At 38.3% G+C, this 22,528-nt stretch overlaps 1 pseudogene; it reads right to left on the reverse strand.

Annotated features, from left to right (window-relative positions):
• Positions 1-29: 29 nt before the first annotated feature.
• On the reverse strand, positions 30-12,320 carry LOC100232285 (3'-5' RNA helicase YTHDC2-like; annotated as a pseudogene).
• Positions 12,321-22,528: the final 10,208 nt, after the last annotated feature.

A 22,528-nucleotide genomic window follows, 5' to 3' on the forward strand; every position in this document is an offset into this window, starting at 1 on the left:
CTCAGTCAAAAAACAAGCTGGTAAGTAAATACTGAAAATAACACTGTTCCATCTTATTTTTCCACTTCTAGCTGCCCAGAATAAGGAAGAATGTCCGAAGGCTGTTGCGTCACCTTCTTCCTCATCTTTATTGTAGATATGCTGCTGGTTCTCATGGCTGATGTTTCAACAACCTACATCAACTGAAAAAAAAAATCAAAATGAATAGAATATTTAGTACCAAGTATACTTCCACAAGCTACAAAGGAATGACAGTACTGTGATGATACACTGTATGAGCATGGCTTTTCCTCTACCACAAAACCAGCAAGCAGTGCATGGAAAGCTACCTCTGTCACATTACTTGGCATGCTCAGTCAGTTCTTTTCCTGCCATAGGAATACGGTCCCAAAGCTGCAGCAACTGCTCTCCAACTTGTGGTTTCAGCTCCTAGAAATGATCAGGAAATCAGGGAAGTTACCTGCACTGCTACTATTGAGCATACAGAAGCTATTTCATCCTGAATTCTTAGATGAGGTTGCTGGTTATTGCTTTCAACCTTTCTAGAAGAGCTCATCTCTTTTGCTATTGGAACAAACATTAGAACTCCCAGCAGAGCAAGGTTTTCTTACTAGGGATCAGTTTTTATCTCACAGGAGATAAAAACTTTCACAAGCCATCCTGGCCTGCAGGCTTTTTGGGGCGTTTTCATTGACAGTGAGCTGTAATTCTCACAAAGAAAATTCCCAGTGAACACCCTACCACCATACACAAGAACAGATGCAACAGACACTTTGTACCTCCCACAGATCAGTAACTTACTAACTAAAGACCATTATTTTCCACATCTTTTAAGTTGAATTCCATCAAGTGTGGTAGAGAATATGAAAAGAGAGGTCACAGGAAATGGAGTGGCCATCCTTTCCTTGTATGTTTCCATCCATCCAGTTTCTTACAGCTGGAGAGAGGACTTGAAGGAGACAAAGTGATACAAAAACTTTAGCTCTTGAATCATCAAGGAGATATTCAGGGAGGGGATGGGAAAAGGGCAGGAAAGGCCACATAGAAATGTTGTACCAATTCTTTGGCTTTTTGTAGTTGAATTTAGAGCTGTAAAAATACAAGAACTGTCCTAAGCTTCGCTCTCCCTAAAACCTCAGAATTCTCTTCAGGCTTTACAGAAAATAAAAATTGTAATTTTGAATTGTTATTTGCATGTAACAGGCTATCTAAGAGAAAACATCTCAACCAAACAAGGAACAAACCTCCAGAACTAAATGACAAACTAAAACCCAAACCCAACAACTTCTTTTTGGAAGCATCCACCTTTAAATATTATTTTTAATACATAAGCAAGAAACTTTTGATTTTATCAAAATAGCTCCATTACTTCAGCAGTAATTCTGCATTAGCTGAAGGTACAATACACTAATAAACTGTGAATTCATATTAGCAGATAACACGAACAAGTGGAGATGGATGTCAAGGCTGAACAAGCGAATAAAAAATACACCAAATACATGCTACCAAATAAAATTTCAGAAGATAGTAACATTACCTGGCCATCTCTACTTAGCTGTATTTTCTTATTGTCATTCCACGGGTTGAGCAAATGATGTGCAAACTGAAAAGGAATGCTTTCTTTTTAGATCCAGTCTACCTTAAATACACCTCCAAAACCAGCAGATCCCCAATCTTGACTTTTCTCACACCCAGTCGCTGAACCCATTCTAGCAAAACCCTCGGACAAAAACTGAAATATGAAATAACAGACATAATGAGACCATATCTGTCTATGGTGGGATGAGAGAAATAACGAAATTACCCATTAAACATTCAAAGTAGTTTCAAAGTGATTCACACACTCTCCACCATGAAGCTGGAGCTTCCAAAATGTTTACATCTAGAAAGTTAGAAGAATCACTTCTTTTCCCACTTCAAATATGCCTTGTAGGGTTTGACCATAAGGAATGTCTCTCAATGACAAAATTATCATTAAAGGTTTTCTGGGCTTTGTAACACATTAAAAAGATGTTGCAAAACCACCTGAAGCAGAAGGAAATTGAGATGAGTATTCTACTACATTATAGTCCATTAGATATTCGTATTCCTTGTTACTTTTAGGTAATTTTTGCAGAAATCCATTTGTTCCTTCTCAGGTCCCCTCTATGTTAACAAACTTTCACACAGAATTAGGAGAGTGTAGCTGTTCTTCAAAGAACGAAGTCAAAGTTGCTTTTATTTCCTGCTTTAGTGAAACTGGACAAAATTCCAGCTCAACAAGTGTTCAGAAAGAAAACGAATGAAACCCCCAACCTGAGACAGCATCTAACTTACTTAAGGACACCCTGAATGACCAACACACCAAACAAATGGAAAGTAAACCCAACCCCACACACAGCGTATCAACTATTCAGGTGTATTTCTGCCATTTAGGACTTAGCAGTCCAAGATGCAGTTCAGTAAATTACCAGCACACACTGTTGTTGTAAGACAAGCAGTCCTAGATAGCTCAAGCCAGACTTAAATTAGAATTAATGAAAGGAACAGAGGAGAAAAGTAAATGTAGAACTGAAAGAGACAGTTGGGACAAGAGAAGATTAATACGGAAGTTAATCTCACATTCCCATGAGCACACTGTCAAAACTGGAAGGGCAGGACAAGGTCAACCACCTCCACTCCTGACTTGAGAGTGTCTTCCCTTCCCTGCTTTCTTGTCTGCAAGGACCAGTGCAACAGCCCATTTTCAGGATCAACTGATTTGCTGAAAATTACTTTCCAGTATCTGCATTTGCCAAACCATCATATGTAATATGTCACTGCAGTCCTACAATGGTATTGCCAAGACGGCATTGTTTTGGATGGTTCATTAGATTTTAAGTTCAGCTGACTATTATAACTAACTTATTTATGAAGAAGTAAGTTAAACTTCCTTTACCTGGAACAACTGAATTTAGCTGGCTCACAGCTAACGTGCAACTTTGCAAAACAAGGTCAAGTTTTACTTCAAACTGACCATGGATTTGACCAACAAACTGTTGACAAATATCTTGCTGAAGTCAAGACAGAGCTCTGGAAGAATCACTTCCTAACTAGAAGTGAATAAAACTGGTTTTAATCAAAATTTGAACAAAGAAATGTATGGGTCTCTTGGCTTTAGAAATCTGTGGCTTGACTGTAAGTGCTTGCTCACTTACAATACGCATTTTGGCATGCAAACAGTAGCAATCTCCTACTTTGTTAGGACTTTTTTCCTGGTTGTTGTTGTTTTAGAGGATTAACGGAGGGTACAAACATTTTTCTTACTCATGATGTTTGGAGAAAATTCCCTCTGCTGAGGGACAAGCATATTTCAGAAAATGAAATATTCCTTCTTCAGCAAGCACAGACATTTGCACATTGCTCTGCTCAGAAAGTCAGAAGCCATAAACAATGCTGTCCACACTACACAGTCATTTGCTGCATCCTCCTAAACCATCCACCACTGCTAATAGTTACTTTTAGATTAAGACTCACCTGAAAGCATCCAGAGCCTTGAACACAAAATATTAAGTAAACCACGCTGCTCTCCCAAAAGGCTTCATTCAGTTTCCATTCATTACTTGGTGTAGTGGACCATATTTCCTTCTGCTGAGAAATATCAATGTTTTGCAAGTTGCTACTTTTCATTATAAAGTACCGAACTGCAGTATTTTGTCTTGGTGAAGGAGATTTGCAACCCTGGAAAACAGAAATTCAATTAATGAATACAATGCAACAGGCTTTATTTCTGAAGTTTCACACACATGAGGACAGAAATCCCTTGACTGTGCTCCTCCCTTCCTCCTCTAGGTTCTAGAAGAAACAAAATCTATCAGCTGGTCCTGTCTGAAATGGCTTTGAAATGTATTTCACATCTATTTTACATTTTTAAAGCACTTTTCAAAATAGTAATTCATCCATGAGAGGCAGAAAAGAAGTAGAACAGAATAGGATTAAAAAGTCTAGTGATTAATTAGTATTGGTTGAAGTCTGACACACCTTGAGATGACACCAAAATTAATCATCCTAGAGTGCAGCCTACAGCATACTACTCCCATTTCTACGTTCAGGAAACACGTTTTCTTCCTTTTACATTGTCTTAATTTAAAAGCAGAAAATTCAAGAGGAATTACTAAATCCTCCAGTGAGTCCATGAAATTTCCACTCAATGATCTCTGTAGTGTTACTGTGGTCTACTATTCAAGTATATAGGGACAACTGTCACAATAACCTCATTAAAAATGTGTGCTTTGTTAAAATAACCATCACAAAAACCCCAAGCAGTCATAGCAAGGCAGATAAGACAGAATCAGTATCCATATTGAAAATCTATTACAGAAGCAGAGAAAGGCAGAATACAAAAACTTCAGAAGTGTGCGTATAATATACTCATTTAGTTGGAAAAAACTAATACACGTTTATTAGAACAAGTTGTTTGTTTTTTTAAATCTCATTTTTTCTGCTTTGGATAGCTTTACCTCAGCAGTCCAAAAATTATTTTTGCTGTATTAAACTAGTGAAACAAGGATATTTTGTCTAGATTTTAAGTTCCAGAAGGAAGTATTATGTAGCTGTTAAAAATGAAAAGTTACATAAGGTTTCTAATTTATCAGTAAAATACCTAATTGCAGAATGGTATCAGCAAGAAATTCTATTACTTTGGAAGAGCAGGGTGATATGTTAGAGAACTCTACCTTTCTAAACACTGGAGGAGAAGGACTAGCACAGGGGCTGAAATAGCTACTGCTGTCTGCAGACTTCACTGAGGACTGAGCTGATCTGTCATCTGAGGATCATTTGGAGAGCAAAATGTCTTTTTCTTTGTACTTCTTTGGTTGGTGGAGTGCAGGAGAAGTAGATTTCACTGAAACCCTACAAAGGACATACCTTGAGTTTCACAAGCAGTCACTGAACAATTTACATCGACCTGTCAGCCTACTGCATGACCACATGTATTACAGCAACTACAAAATCTATTAAACCCTAACTAAAACACCCATACTGATCATGCATTGCTTTTTAATGCTACTGTTAAACCTCTTCTGCTACTTCTCAAACATCACAATTCATGGACAATATTCTTGACTGCTCTCTCAAACAGCAGCCCCAGGTATGAAATACTTCTTTATGGGATTACAATGCAGCATACAACAGTATAACACCTTTCAACTGTATTTCTGCTGTTTCTACCTCCTATTACTAGCAGAAATTTAAGTGATACTTGTATACATAAACTGCAACCTACAGTGAACAGAAGACCCCAGAATCTTACTTTACAGCATGATAGGAGTCAGACAACTCAGTTTCTGTTGAGCTTTTTCTGCTGTTTGTTGACTTCCATGTAGATGCCAAAGGAAGTTCTTCACAAGTCACAGGCCTTGGTCTCTGGCCAGTTCCTGAAGGCTGCTGCAGACTGTTCTTCAGCACTCAGAACAGCTGTAATTGCTCTTACAGTTTTTCATGAACCTTAGACCACAGCTTAGAAGGAGCTCACATATGATGCAGGAACAAGCTGTGCCACTTCTGCCTGAGTTGCAGTCTGCAGTGAATTCCAATTCTGTTAAATACTGATGGAAATTAGATCACACAGGTAAGAGGACCCTGTCTTTTCTGTATCAGGGAGCACCTGGCATTTTAATATAAACAGGGTCCACAATTAAAGACAAGACTAAGGACTTGGGGAAGGGGAATAATCCATATTTAAACTAAGATGCTATTTTGCTTTCTTTTCCTTGGGTGCAAGGTAATTTTGGAAACATTTAATTTAGCTCTGTACTAAACTTAGTTTTGTATTGTAAACCCACAGACTTTTTTTTTCCTTTTCATCTTTTGAGAAAACCCAATTCTTTTATGGTTTATGTCCTTCCACTCAAATCAGTCTCTACTCATGCACTCTTCAGTCATAGTTGAGGGAAAAGAGCTCTAAGTGACATTTGTCTTACACAGGCATCTGCTGAAATGTGATGACTTAATTCAGAAGACTATTGTCTAATTCCCATGCTACCAGAAATGCTTCCTTTAAAAGAAATTTTAAAAAAATCACTCCTTTGGACATATCTAGGAGACACTATTATTATTAGAGTTAGTAAAGCTGTGTGTTCCATGACCCATAAACTGCCTCCTACCATAGCCACAGCTCCTCAGTGACATAAAGTCTATTTCAAAGAGGTTTTGAAATTTACCCTTCCAAAATCTGACAGCAGCTTTCTTTCAGCAGGTCCAGCTTCAAGTGCTCCTTTTTTGATTCAATTTTGGTTATCCTCTCAGAGAAAGAAGAACACAGTATGCCAATGTGACTGTTCTCTCAGCTCCTGTTCAGATTTTGGCTACCCCAGCTCATGCTATGGCCTGATGGAGCACCATGCAGGTAGGACAGGAGGCCAGAAGGAGGAGAAGGGCCCTTATGCAGCCACTGTCACCTGCAGCTTGCTGTCCCTTGCAGCCATTATCTTTTGTCTGCCAGTCTCTTCGGAATCTGCTGACTTGTGGAAAGGGGCAAAACAGGCAAGCTCAGATATAAAACATCATACTGCCCAGAAAGTTTTTGAAGCAGATCCAACAGCATCTGGACTGCTGAGGCTTTCCTGCTCTCTTTTGTAAGCGACAGGACACCCACACCAGCATGGAGGAAGAGGGATGAGCACTCCCACTGTTGACTTAGGTGACTAATTATTTTCTTTTTTTTTTTTTTGCTGGCAGATAAAAGAATAGAAAGGTATGGGTGATAGATGATGAAACATTGCAACTTGGATGTTGAATACACAAATTCATGTGATAGATATCTTTGTGCCAAAGGGGATTGAAGCCCTTTAATTCTTAATGAGCTTGTGAAGTAAAGGCTAAATCACAGAGTACCTAGTTGGAGAGACCCAAATGGACCATGACATTCTTGGAGAAAATTCAAATGTTACAAAAACCTTTTCACATCTTTTTACAATTCCTCTATATGAAACAAAACCAGGAGTAATTTCTTACTTACTTCAGGGTCCAGTTTCAAATAGCGCCATTAATCCAGCTTCAGTAGTGCCAGATTAGCAGCTGTTTTGTCCTCCATCTCACTGTCACTGCCATCATTAGATACCCCTCCCCCTGAATTAAAGACAAAAGATGCATTAGCATTTCTATATTATTTCTACTTATATGTAAAAACCTGCATACTACTGTATTACCAGCAATAATATTTTTCCTTCTAAAATTAACTTTAAATGTAACCATTTGTAAAACTAACTCTTCTTTTCTGCAAATACACTGAAAAGTCTTTGCTTAGATAGCAGCAATTAAGTAGCCAGAGCTGCTGAAGGTCCTACTATGTAAAAACCTGTACTGATATGATGTGACCCAACTCATGTACCTTCACCAGTATTCAAAGGCCACTATTCAGCTTTTGCCTAAAGCTGTTTGCAAAACCACATGCGGCTGTATTTCCTAGTAAAACAGCAGTCCTAGTAAGAAAAAAAATATATATCCATATGGCTATTAATTAGGATTCCTTATTTTTTGAAAGTGCAATTCAATCAGCATGAACACTAAGGTTCACAGTTCCAAAGCAAGACCGGAAAGCTTCAGAAATAAGTTGGACTTTTAGTTTGATTCAAACTATGACAACTAGCAGCAGTTATTTTTGCTTCCATTCCAACAGGACTCAAATGAGAAAAAAAAAATTCTATAGATTCTCTATTACTTACAGTTAATAGTACAGTTAACTGACATTAAAAATTATCAATAGAACCTATCTTGAAAATGTATGTGTTAGCTAGAAGCAACATGACTTGTTTGCCATATTGATTGTTTCTAAATTATTCTGTTTGAATAATCTGGTTGAATGTATCAAATAAAGTAGTCTGTAGAAAAAGAACATGCATACTACACTTCTCAGTACCAGTACTACTGTTCTCATTAGACATTGTGGCTGCATTCTTTCCTTACAAACTATACTGCAGTTTCTGAGACCCTACAACTGTGTAATTTATGGACTTGAATATGTAAGGAATCCCAAAACAGAGAGATTTGTTACAGAACCGACAAACTCTTCCTGAACAGCTACAGGAATTGTAACAGCGCTGCTTTTAGAATCAGCCAATACATATATTAAATATTACTGAAAAATAAGCTTTCTATGTCACACAGTGATGTATACCAATGGAAACATTCCAAATCCAGACTCCAGTGTACCTCGAAAGGATGAAGATGTCTGCAAGGCATTACTTGGCAGTCTGGCTGGTCCACAGAAGAGGGACACAGGTGACAGGTGTCACAACAGAGCAGCACCTGATGTTTGCTGTCTTGTGAGCTCTCGTCATTTCATCATATATAAGCCAGTCTGTAAGGAGGGCCTGGATGGCTGCAGCTTGTCCATTTGCTGGGGCAATCTGTACAAGAGCAGGTAAGACCAGGCTATTATACCCTCTACCTGTAATTAATGTAAATTTGAATGTATTTCTCATTTTATCCAGAGACACTGTAGATGCCTCAACCTGGCAGTGCTCAAGGCCAGGCTGGGTGGGGCTCTGAGCAACCTGGAGTAGTGGAAGGTGTCCCTGCCCATGGCAGGGGGTTGGAATGAGATAAATTTTAAGGTCCCTTCCAACCCCAACCACTCTAAGATTCTGTATTTTGAGAAATAAATACATGTATAATTATATACATATAAAAATATACGTGCAAATAAGAAAGCATGAGAGAATTTAACCAGATTCACAAATTTGCTTACCATGTTAAAACAAAATACTTTTGCTTTAAAAAGAAATGCTAAAAAAAGTTTCAGAGAAAAACATGCTTTTCAGAGTAAGGATCATTATATCTTTAAAACAATTTTATAACTGCGGTGGGTTTTTTGCCATTTTGCCTTGTTCAATCTAGGGAAAGAACTAACTGAAACAATGGAAAAATGAATCAACTCCAATTCTATCAGGTGGGTAGAACAGTATTTTCTAAAGCTGTAGTGTTAAATGACCATACTGCTTTTAAAGTACTGATAACTAGGAAAAGACATTTCTAAAACATGTGAGAGATTTTTGTGTCCTTTTTTTTAAACTATGAATTCAAAGTATCTTTACCTTTTTCTACTGAGACTGACCAAGAACAGAGGTAGGATGAAATCACACTTTCTTCTCCTTTGGTTCCACCAAGACCAGGCTTTCTCTGTCTACATGCACAAGATTGGGATACATCCCGACCACTAAGGCAGCTTTAATTACAGCTCAGTTCTCATAGTATTAACGTCTCTAATATCAGCTCTTCCTCTGGCTCTCACAAAACCTGAAAAATGAAAGAGACAAAACAGTGCCATGTTAACTTGTGTTTGGTTCTCAAAAGGAGTTAGAAACTAAAGGTGAAATAAACGATTTCTTTGTTGCATTTTTCACCACTGCCAACCTTAACAGCACCAAGAAGAAACCATTACACTGAAATCCTTCCTGATAAGGGGTTTCATACTAACAAAGAATACCACTATTTTCTGCAATAGAAAGACATTTCCTATGGGAATAATTTATTAAAACATGAAATGCAGTGGCATGTGGAGATGAGGGTGCTTTCAGTTAGATCAGCCACAATTCCTCATCTGTACCATACCCTGTATGAATGTGTACATGAAGGTGTATTTCAAATTAAGTAAGGAAAATTACACCAGTGGACATGATTTTTGTGACAATCTCTATATGCTTGATTTTAAAACAATGTTAAAATTGTTTCCAACTTCTCTACCTGAGGCTCTAAACTGGCCAAGCACCTGTGTTCTCATTCCTGCAATGATTTCCATTGTGGCTTGGGATAGGAAGTTCTTTTCACAGAAGGCTCTCTCCCAGCTGTCACTGCGTGCTTTCTGCCATACCTGAAAATGTTTTTACATTTGCCTATTAATTTGAAGGGCTTAAACTAAAAACTGCATTTTTTTAAAAAAAGATTACATTTATGTCAATAAAATGAATGCAAAACCCACTCTAAAAGTTAATTTACCAGATTCTTTTTCCTGTTCAACAATTAGATTCTCTTTATATGTTCACTATAGTGATGATTATGTCAAGTTAAAACAATAAATAAAGATCATTATATTAATATCATGATTCAAAGTTCAGTGTAGTAGGATGCAAAGAGGCACATTGTTGGAACATTCAGAATTTTATATGGTTTGAAAATATCAACAAAACATACTACAAAAAGGGTTCCCTCACAAATTTATAAGTCAAATACACAGGAAAGCCACTAAGCAAAAAGAGTCTTCTCTGAGGACTTAATCACAGTCCACCACTCTACATGCAAGTAGATTGGTACATCTGCATTTTGCTTGGCTCATGTGCTGTGATTAGTACTCTCTGAAATTAAATACTACCTGGAAAGCCCTGAGCAGGGCCATGTGGTCACTGAACACCCTGGCAGCAAAACGCTTCCTGCACAGCATGGCTGCACACTTTTGGGAGGCCAGTGTGGGCAGCACAAAAGGGTCTTGGCAGGCAAGAGCACAGGCAATGGTCAGAACAGGATCCAGGCACTTCAGAACTACAGCATACAACACCATTTTACTGAGGTGTGGCTCTACAGGTAATTCAGTGAGGTGATAACCAAGCTCAGTGAGATCTTTCCAAGGGTCCATGGCATCTATGGTCTGTTTATAAACAAACAAACAAACAAAGGAGAGGGGGACGGGTACAGTGGACAAAACCAATTTACAGTGAAAGCAGAAAGGATGTGAATACTGGACATTAACTAGACTTGTTTCCAAACACTAAAGAAGTAAGTCACACTATTAACAGAGACAAGACTTTGAAGCACTCTCTTCCCTTGAGATGGAAAAACACATCCCCACACACAAAATAAAAACAGACAATAAACAAAAATTCAAAACATCCTTAACTAATTAAAACCAGCTTCAGTACAAACTGAAGTCAGTAAGACAGACTGCTACACAACAAATTTGGGATCAAACACAATTACCATCTAAACCTATTCCTTTTCTGACCTTAAGCACATGCACAGCATTTCTCACAGTTACAGCAGGCAGAGGATCAGGAGCTTTCAGTAGAAAGTCTACAACTGGACAATTAATTGGAGTCAGAAGTTTTGTGTACAAACAAATCTCCTTCAAGGTAGAAGGCAGAACAAAAAACATTACCGATTGGAAATAACCCCCAAACACATGATTTGTTGCAATTAATCTTATGGTTTTAGGACATTGTATTTTTCTATTTTTTAAAGTTATAGTTTCTAACTGAACATGCACCTGAAGCTGCATTCTTAGAAGTTCTGGAGATTGAAATTCCAACATATTCTGAAATCAGAGCCTGCTGAAGAGACAAAAGCAGACTCCAGGCTGACAGCGCCCAGCCCTTAAAAAAAAATTATGGGAAGTTGTGAAAATTAGTATTTTTTTCTAAAAACAAAACCAAAAGCCAAAAAACAGACACAGAAACTCAGAATGGAAGAGGCAGTACTATGAAGAAAGTGTTGTAAGTCACATGCAAAGTGAGAGTTTTCCAATCATTAATTATTTTTGAGAGTGTGGCAATTTTTTACTGTAATTTTAACCCAACACTGAGAAATCTGGAGAAAGAAAAACAAGGCTTATCTAATGTAAAGTGCTGTGGGTTTTTTGCTAACCTAAGACCAGTCTAAATCTCAATCATCCTTGGTTGTAAGGAATCAGATGCAAACTTTATTGCTTCCCCTCATATCCCCCAAACAGAAGTGATGCTTGGAGTAAAAGGTAGAATAAAGATGAAGTAACTTGTGAGTGAATGAGAGACAGCAAATTCTCTCAGTCATATACAACTACGTGCATATGTGCAGCTTAATGCCAATATGATTGATTAAACAGGCATTTGTTGCTACATAAACTTCTGAGCCCTCACCCACAGTGCTGGGAAGAATATAATCATGGCCTGTTAAATCATGGATAGCTTGGAGAAAGTGAAATTGGCAGCCCTCTGCCCACAGACAAGATGTGAAAACACCCCTCTGGACACTGTGACTGCTGGTGCTACATGGGAGAAAGAGGAAGGAGAACAAATTAATGGGGGGAAAACAACTCAGACTTTTGGGAAATGTCTGAGTGTCACTTTTGTACAACTTGGGAAATTATTCCAAGGAAATACATGCTGACCCCTACTCGTCTGCAGAGAATGAGTGTTGGCCACTATCCAACACGAACACTGGACTAGGCCAGAAACAGTTACTATGTTGAGTACTTTATTCTAAACATAAAGGACTGTGGATATCTGCAAAATGGAAACCGCTGTGAGGCATTTATTACCTGCCTTTTCTCTGAACAGCACTGGCTTTTGAAATCCACTCCATTTTTAGCATTGTAACATGACCCAGTGCATATAAAGACTTCTAGAAAAACAAAAAATGAATACAAATGGAAAACTCAATAGGCTACATGAAATAAAAGTTACTAGTTATTTAGATCACCAACAGAAGTTTTCTAAAAAGCATGAAACGGTAATATATACAGCAGCTTCTGGCACAAAGGGATCTTCTCAGTTTCAAGTGAATTTATGAGGGTGTCTCCTTTGTAGTATCTTAATGCTCCACAGTTTTTAAAATTCAACATTTTCTAGTCAATAGGTAATTGCAAGTCAGTCAAAGGTATGTCAGATCTGTGTTCTGAGACATCACAAAGCAAGTAAAAATACCTTATTATACCAAATAAAGTTTTCCTTGTTATCTCACTTGGAAATTACCTACTTATTTTCTTAGACTGATATAAAATTACCAAAAGAAAGTCTGTTTTATGAGAACTCCAGAAATTTGGTGGGCATATCGCTTATGAAATCCAAATTCATTTTCAAAGCCATACACTAGGTCTTAAATTGCCTCATTATGTATTTTCACTTTTCTTGAACAAGTAATTAGGAATGGGCACTGAACACACCAAAAAAACTGCTTAAAAACTTAATGCATTAGTTTTGGACTTGATATAATAGTAGGACAAAAGGAACTCCCAGTGCTCTCTTAGTCTCAGGAAGGCGGTGGTCTAAACTGAGGACTTGTTTTAAAAATCCAGCAGAAATACTAAATTACAAAAGAGAAAGATACCTTAATACATCAACCTAGATTAGCTTTTACAAGGTTTTTTAGACAGCTAGCTATTTACAGTATTTGTCTTAAAACAAATGGATGTTGAAACTTTTCAGCGAGGACTGTTGCCTGACAGGCACTAGCTCTCAGCTAGTAAAAGCTTTTTTTCACTTTATTGTAAAGTAAAAAAAAAAAAAAAAAGTTATTCAAAATTTATGCACTGTGTGGTTTTAGAATCACACTAGGAAAATTTAAGGCAGTCATACCTCTTTCACCTTGCCTGAGTCAATGATAAACACCACATCATTGACTGTTATTCTGGTTTCTGCAATATTAGTAGAAAGAATCTGAAAAAAAAAAAAAAACAAAACCACCAAAACTGTAGTAACTGTAAAAGCAATGGCAAAATAGGTCATTCTAGCATTGGACAAAAAAGTCCTCTAATACTTGCAATTTTGCGGATACCAAAAGGTATCCGCATTTCAAGCATTTGCTTCTGATCCAAAGTCTGCATACTTGAATGAAGCATGAAAACTTGGTATCTATGCAAGACAAAAGGAACATTTTAAGGATCCTTAAAAGAAGCAATGAAAAGCCACAGTAACCAAAGGTTTTACCTGTGAGCATTATCAGCAAATCTCTTGTCATCCAAAAGAATGTGGTCCCTCAGGCTCACTAGCTCATTATATCCAGGAAAAAATATTAAAATTGCTCCTAAAAAAGGAAGTGTGTTTGCAAAGTTAAACAGAAAATTCAAATACATGTCGACTAGCACTCAGAAGGTTTTAACGTTTGTGGATTGCTGAAAAAAGAGCATGATTCATCAGAAGCCGAATCCACAAAAACTGGTTAGGTATTTACCTACCTGCCTCAGAACTATGACAGATGCTGTGAAATAAGTGCATTATCAGATCCAGATCCACTTTTTCATCATCAAAACTGTGATGATAAGCTGTCAGTAGCTCTCTGTCCTCTGCACTAAGGTCACTAGCATTTTTTTGGACCAGGGATCTTTCATCCAGGTTTCCAAATCCGAATGAAGCGCTGTAACAGAAAAATACACCAGAGTCAAGGCTGCCCCTTTGGGTATGCATTGAGCCATCAACTCAAACTTAGATCAAGACCAACATGACTATTGATCTTGAATTCTGATGTTTAAGTGTAGCAGAAGGGAATCACCATACTATTACTGTTTACTGATTTCAATGTTAACCATACTAAGGATGCCACTTCATTTGTGTTAACTTTAGTTTTCTTCAACTTCATTGAAACACAACCATAAGCAAATGAAAGCATAAAGATACTTTTCATTTACCTGTTCAAGTAAAAATATTTAAGAGATATGTATTCTCCAAAAATTTCCTAGTAGCAGAAACTACACTAAGAGAAATTATAGTAGAGATAATCTTCACAAAACACTACCTCAACTATGATAACTGTAAGTTAATCAGAAAATCATTCTTGAATGGCCTAGTGTACACATTACTTCTGTAAATTTTCTTTAATATGCCTATTGCATATAAAAAAATAAATAGATAAAAACACATAACAGATTTGTTTCCAAAGTAAGCATGTGAAAATGGTACATAGTATAGAATTAGCAAGTTGTGCAAACATAAACAATATGATACTGAGTACAAACTTTTTTGTTGTTTGTTTTTGAAATATTCCTATTCTTAAAAAAAAAGGTATTGCTATTAAGTCCAGATTTTATAGCATAAAAAGCTAAAACCTGTTCTGATTAAAAGAACACAAGCCTCAAATTCCCCATCACTATCATATACAACCCCTTCTGCAAAACAGTTACTGCTTACCTGTAGGATTCCAACAGATCAACAACCTCTGTCTGTCCAAAGTGCCTAGCCCAGTCCACAGCCATCCTGAAAGAGTTGCACAAGTATTTTTATTAGACTTTTCACTTCAAAAGATGAATATGAAGAGCACATCAAGAGAGGCAATTGACACCAGACTTTTGTACCCATTTCTGTATTGATATCAGTACTGTTATTGCTGGATCTGCAACTTCCCATTTGAAAGTGCCTGAATGGGTGTTAACAGCCATCTGACTTTTAGGTGACTACAGTTCTTTACCACAAAAGAATGTCAATTTTACACAGGAGCAAACATGCACAAGGAAGTGAGAAGGAAGAAGGTGCCACTCCTTTAAAAAGCCCACAACAAGATGCAGAGATCAGACCTCCCCGTTTGCAGTATCCTTGAAGTCATCTCAAAAAGTCACACCCCAGGCATAACATTTGGCTATTTCATGTCTTTCAGAAGCTGTCCTCCTCACAATGCAGTTCACTGTTTTACCTTTAAACTGCATTTTTCCCAAGTTTTTCAAATATCAGACCCCTGGAATCCTAATTCTTATCATTCCATACTACAATTATTTACTGTACTTCCCTGTTTATATGAAGACATACTCCATGACCACAAAACTTGAGTTTTTACAGATTCACAAATATTTTTACATGCTACAATATATTTAGAAACGTAACAGAAAGATCTTCTGATAAAGGTAACTCCATGAAAATAAGAATTGCCAGACATTTTGGTTCAATACAGTAGATCACAGTTGTTCTGCTAACAAGTATCTTAAGTAAGACTGAAACCAAGTTTATTTTCAATCAAGACCATGTAGTTAAGAATTCTATTTAGAATTTACAGAAAACAATGTGATTATCAGGAGTTAGAAACTGTTGAGGCTGTCAAAATCTGTAGTTCTTACAGCAGTGTGATAAGTTAGCAAATTAATTTACATGTTAAAAGAATTTTCTTTCTCTCTCCTCTATTGACAAATAAATCTATCTTTTGGTTTCTCTGTTTTTACCAGCATTAGATGATTTGCAGCGGATACTTGCTCCTATGCTGATCAACTGTTCTACTTGACTCAAAAAACCTATCCTGAAGAAATCATCAGAGCAGTCACACCAGTTTCACTGTGCCTATAATCAACTGAGAAATAAAAAAAAAATCCTGAAAACCCAATAGAAATGTTATTTTTTCATCTAAATATAGTACAAATATTGCTTTCAAATTCCAGCCCAAAGAGAATTTGTTTCCTCACTTTATCTCTGAACTTAGTTCATATGAATTCCACACTGTTTTAGAAACACACTTCTGTCAAGACTTCAAAACAACAACTAACTAAACAACTCATTAATTCTGCTAGACCTATCCATTTTTTCCAGTAGGCATTAGAATGCAAAGGAAACAACATTTGAAACTGGAAATAAAAGTAGCTATAAAAATCTAAGTAAATTTGAGGTTGCTTTTTTCTTATGCAAACATGAAACCACTGACATTTTCAGTTAAAATAAGATTTAACACCTGAGCAAACGAATCAATATCTTTATGCAACCAGATGTCAGAAAGGAATCCATTTCTTGTACCGTCCGCGGTTCAAGTCAATTCACATATTTTTCAGTCTGAAGATAAAAAACAATATTGAAAGCTTAATCTCTTCCAAGAGTTGTCTTTATTCTCACACATTACCCACAGAGAATTGGAATGATTATTTTTCCCAGCAGCAACCGGAAACCCAGCACTCAGGTATCAGTTAATGCATTGATTTTGTCATATACAAGTATGAACACCATGGCAGTCGAGCCATTTGATCTGAGGAAAAGCTGTGTGAAACCACCCTAACTGAAGATCACACTTCAGCTAAAGCAGTTCATCCAAACCAAGTAATCTTTAAAATATGTTAATGTCCTGAAAGACTCGACAGAACTAACTTTAGAAAACAGATTTTAAATGGCTAATAATACAACGCAAATATAAACATCTCTTCCGACAAAAGAAAAAGCTTACCATTGATTAAATACTCTGTCACCACCATCATCCAACCATTTGTACTCCTCATTTATCCTTGGAACCAATTGATTTTTGTCTCTGAGATGTCTCTTTGTTAGTGTTATCTTGAGCTGAACACCACTCAGCAAGAGTGTTCTTCTGTTTCTCTTCTAGAATGCGAAGTATTCCCCAAGAAAGTTTTAGAGTCATCTTTATTATCCATTGTTTTCTACTAAAAAAGATAGTTACAGCAGGTTTTACCAAGTTTTACCTATTCAACCTCTTTTATTTAATCTAGAATGCTACTACCAGTCCAACATAAATGACATATTTAAGGGTACTCAAAGTGCAAACAAGGACTGTAAGAATGAGGTTAAACCCACCATTTTGGTGTTTAACCCCCCAAGCCTCCATTATTCCAAACTACTGCATTCAAAGGGGCTTCCTTAAGTAATCACCTTCCCCACAATCTCAGCCCAGACCTTTTTCCAGAAATGGAATGCTGAAGACAGGTGATACAGTCCTGCATGTAACAACCCCACACAATCCATTCATGCTCTGCTTTACAGACAAATTCATCAAGTGATACTGAAACCTCTACTTTTACATCACTTCATGTTTGAAACACAGAAGCTGAAGAAGAGTAAATTTAGTCCAGACTAGACTGATAAATAATGATCAGTTTCATCAGTCACATTCCAATTTTTTTGGTTTCTCTTTTATGGCTCCTATCAACTCACACTACATAACATTTGTTACAACATGCTGTTCTTCACACCTACCTTCAAAGCTTGCAGACCTTTTGGATCCACACATGTTAAAAGCAGAGGCCGGGGGGGAGGGGAGAAGAAAGTGTAGACTTGATCTGAAAATCAGACAAGGATTTCCATGCATACACTCCGCAGAAGAAATCAACAGAAAACACCTTAGATTCAGTTCTGTAAGACAACCTACTACATGAAACTGCAAAACAACAGGAAGAAAGCCATCCTTTTCACTCTTACGTATTCCTTACCTGCAGTAACATATCCTACCTGTGAGGCTGCAACCCAAACATACTGCAGTTTCAATGTGCACAAGATTCACAAGACCAACACAAGATTAACTGATACTAAGAAATACCATTAGTACCTGCGTTCTAACCAGATCTGGTAACCAATTGTCTGGTCAATCTTCTCTCTTCTTTCTGCTGCCACTCTTTCAGCCACAGCAACAACTGCTAAACATCTCGGCTGAATACAGAACACACGACAGGGAGTTCCATTCTTGTAGCAGTCATCAAGGATAAATTGAGGGATCAGTAAAGAAGTGGTTCAAATTTGCTTTTTGAGAAAGTCACAGCTTTGTTAGCACAGGGAAACCATTTAACTGCATCTCAATATTGCACACTACAAAATCTTTTCATTACTATTATCACGGCAAGCACATCTGAATCAGCGGAAAATAAATTTTTAAGTATAACCTATTTAGATTTTTCTAAAAGAAAAAACTTGCAGTGTCTCTCTCGTGCTTCAGAGAAATCTCAAAAAAACCCCAAAAAAACAACCCTGTAGATAATCTCATTTTAACACAAAAAATATATTACTCTGGGTACTAAGAACAGAATGACCTTAGAAGAAAAAGGGTTATACAAACATCACAGCTACTTTCCCTTCAAGATTTTGTATTATTTTAATGAAAAAAATGGTATCCACCATTAAATGTATGCTTTTAATACCTACCTACTTGCTTAGTGTTTCAAAAGCAAGAAAGTGAATAGGAACAGAATTTGCAATCCCACAGGAAAAGAAAAGCCTTAAAATAGCATAAAAATATCCCACAGCACAAATGTTATACAATTGGCATTAGTTTAGAATAAATACGGTTACAGTTTTTATTTCATTGAAGAAACATACCTGCATTGTTTTTCCTCACCCTGTCTCTCCTATAATCCAAACAATTTTATTGTCCTTTATGATTTGGACAATTTCTTCCTGTTTTTCAAGAACTGGTAGTGACTGCCTGAAGGAATCAAACTCTGATTCCCCTCTTTTCACTGGGACCCGGGGGATACCATCATTATGTTGACCACTTCTCTTGTTTACTTCTTTGTTTTCTGTGAAGACAAGTTAAAAGTTAATTCATGCAGATACAGAGGAAGATCACAAAAACACTGCTTAAAAATTGTACTTAGAAATTAACATTGCTGACTTCTAATGCACCCCTGTGGGTAAACTGACAAACCCATCACACATTTAGACGTCATATTTATAGCAACATATCCTGCAGTGCTTGAAATAGATATTTTTCAAAACAGTTATTACTTTTATAGGTATTTTGAAGAAAACCAGACTCTTCCAGAGCATTTCTCCAAGTCAAAAAGCCTACAAAGAGCAAAAGGAGAAACAAACTTAACCAGAGAACACCAGCCTGGTGTATGTTGGTGGCCTTTGTATCTGCGCCCACACTTCACACCTGTAGTTCTCCCTAGAAATACACACTGACAGAGTTAAACCTTTAAGCTTTCCACACATTTGCCTGAAATCATACCAATGCAAGCACACTCTATCAAGAGCCCTGGCCCCCACACAGCAGTGTGATGTGTTAGAAAGCAGTGCATAAGTAGCCAAAAAACAGGCACATCTTCTGAGGGAGCTACTTCTCATTCATCATTGCAAGTGCTACTCTGTAATTCCTTGAGAATTATTTACCGGCAGAATGAAAAGCTTGCTGTAAACGCAGTTATGCATATTTAATGCCATTAACATATTCATATACTAAATTTCAAGCTCTCTTGTACCAAGAGAAACACAGACTAAGAGATCAGGAGAACTAAAATACATTCTTGAGATGCAAAGAAAGGCAAATATTAGACTGTTCATTAACTTATCCCTTCCATTCCTAAGACATTGCATTTCAGTACTTTTATTACAGCTTCCCTCTGTTCATTAAACAATCCCATTAAACAAGTGAAACAATTCAAAGTAACAGCAAAGGAAACACTTCAAGAACAGACACCACGTATCAGAAACATGCAATTAAACAAGGCATATTGGTACAAATGTTTTCTGTTCACTACACTCATCTCTGCACACAGAAACACAGTGCAACTCTTCCACCTGCAGCTGCTAAAGCAATAATCTAGATGAAAGCCTTACTTTTTAAAAAATACCCAACATTTTGACAGAAGTTTGTCTTTCAGTGAACTCTTCCATATTCGAGAAATCAAGAAGTCTGGACAGTAGTCTCTTAAGGAAAAAATCTATTTTGTAGAGATGAAGGGAAAAAACCTAAACTTCTTGATTTATTAAGGAAACTAATTTCTGTAAGCAGAACAGACAACCTCATTTTCTCATATGGGTGTTCTTATGGCATCACAATAACACTGACTCTTCAATCTGACCTCAAAGTATTTGTATGAAGTCACATTTCAAAATGTGCTTCCAAAAAGATTTGGCTGGAACTGGCTCAATGATTCTAAATTAACACAACACAAGGTGGACATCTCAATGTGCATGATATGACTTCCCAAGTTCCTCACAGCACCAGTTATAAAAGACCTTAAAAGTAAGGAAAATTAATGCATTTGTTTGAAGGTGTCTGTCAGGATACCAGAGGGGACAGAGCAGAAAGAGGTTTGTTTTCTTTTGGGTTGCAGGTGGTTTTTTCAAGTGGTGTCAATGGACAAGTCCAAATCAGAACACATGCTGAACATACCAGATTCAACAGCACAGGCACTTCCTCGCTCTGTCCTTGGCAGGAGTTCTGCGTGTTTCTTATTTGTGACGGGAAAGTGCTGAATTAGACTCCAAACTGTGTGTTTCGTATGGAGAGCCAAGTCACAAGTCATGACTGCGTGTGCCTCTGACATGTCCTTCTTCCTTACAGTCAGGTATCAATTGGCTCCTTTTCTGTCAGGGGGGAGAGAAAACTTATTTTAGGAAAAAGGAACCTACTCTAGGTTAACTTTTATCTGTCAAGGTATGAGACGCTATGCAAAATCTTTGGAAAAAAAACAGAAATCACAGTGAGAAGCTTTTTTAATGGAGCCATTAAATCCACAAAGTATAAAAGCAAACTGTCCCAAAATGCATCTCACAAGCTTTTCCAAGCATGCATACAGCAATGAACAAAGATGCTCATTTCTGTAGCTACTTTTACACTTTTTTCTCTAATACTATTCCTTCCAACACAGTTGAGTATGTTGAAAACATCAGTCAGGTTTATCATTAGTCTTGAAATTCTATTCGTCTGCACCAAAGAACTCAAAATTGTACCCTGACTCACCCTCTCCTTTTAGATACCATTCCAAGAGACTGACAGAGACGGTGAACAAATGCTCTTTCAGTACTAGTGAAACTAGAAGGAAATTCCATCTCTAGAATGATAAATAATAATGAAAAAACAGTAACAATGCAACAGGCAGTAATCTTGACATCTCAATGTTACAGAACGACAGAATTGTTAGGATTGGAAGGGAGACCACCCAGTGCAAGCCCCCTGCAGGGTCACCTGGAGCAGGTGACAGAGGAACACATCTAGGGTTTGGGGTGTCTCCAGAGGGGGAAATTCAGCGCTTTCCCTGGGCAGCAGTTTCAGTGCTCTGCCACTCTCAAAGGAAAGAAGTTCTCCCTCATGTTCAGGTGGAACTTCTTCTGTTTCAATTTATGGCCATTGCTCCTTGTCCTGCCACCAAAAAGTCTGCACCGCCTTCCTGGGACTCACCTTGGAGATATTCATATGCATTAGTAAGATCCCCTCTCAGTCTCCTCTGGGCTAAACAGGACCAACTCCCACACCTCTCCTGGTAAGAGATGCTCCAGACCTCTCATCTCATCTCAGTGGTCTCTGCCGGACCCCCTCCAGTAGCTCTCTGTCTCCGTGCTGGAGAGCCCAGAGCTGGACACAGCACCCCAGCTGTACCTCACTACGGCCGGGCAGAGAGGCAGGATCCCCTCCCTGACCCGCCGCCAGTGCCCTCCCCGCAGGCTGCCCCCGGGCCGGGCCATGCCGCGCACCCCCCTCGTCCCCGCTCCGGAACCGCTCCAGGGCGAGCTGCAACGCCATTTCCACCTCCTCGTCCACGCCGGCCTCCCTGAGGGGCTCGGCCCGGGCGTGCACCGCGGCGGCGGCAGCCCCGTCCCCCGCAGCCCCGCCGGGCTGCCGCCGCGGGACCCGCCTGTGTCGCGACATGGCCCCGACACGGCCCCGACACCAACACGGATCGGCGGCCGCAGCTGCTCGGCCCGAGGGGCGACGCTGGGGCGGGGCGGGGCCGGCGTGGAGCCATCCGCAGCCGAACCGGCCCGAACGGAAGGAAATTGGCCCTTGTCCCACCAGTCAGGGCACACCGCTGCCCAACGACCGTGTGTGGCTGCGAGCCAAACGTGGCTCTGGTACCTGTCCCGTTATAAGTTACGTGCTTTCATGGCATGGTATTAGACGTAGCTATGGTGAGGTGTGAAAAATGGTTTTGTGATTTGTGTCAATCGGCAGTGGAATCAGAGAATGCTTGTATCTGCTGTGTCAAAAATGAACGCATTCCTCGGGATAGGTACAAAGTAGGAGTTCGAAACTTTCTGTAGCTAAATAAAGCATCGAAATAGGGGAAGTATGGTAAAGTAAAGAGATGAGGTAGCAAGATGACTGATACTTAGAATAAAATAGAAGGAAGTGGTAGAGGTAAGGGGATTGCAACGCGAGTAAATGCTTATGTATAATAAAAAGCTTAACA

Source organism: Taeniopygia guttata, chromosome Z (assembly GCF_048771995.1).
Source record: "Taeniopygia guttata chromosome Z, bTaeGut7.mat, whole genome shotgun sequence".
NCBI lineage: Eukaryota > Metazoa > Chordata > Aves > Passeriformes > Estrildidae > Taeniopygia > Taeniopygia guttata.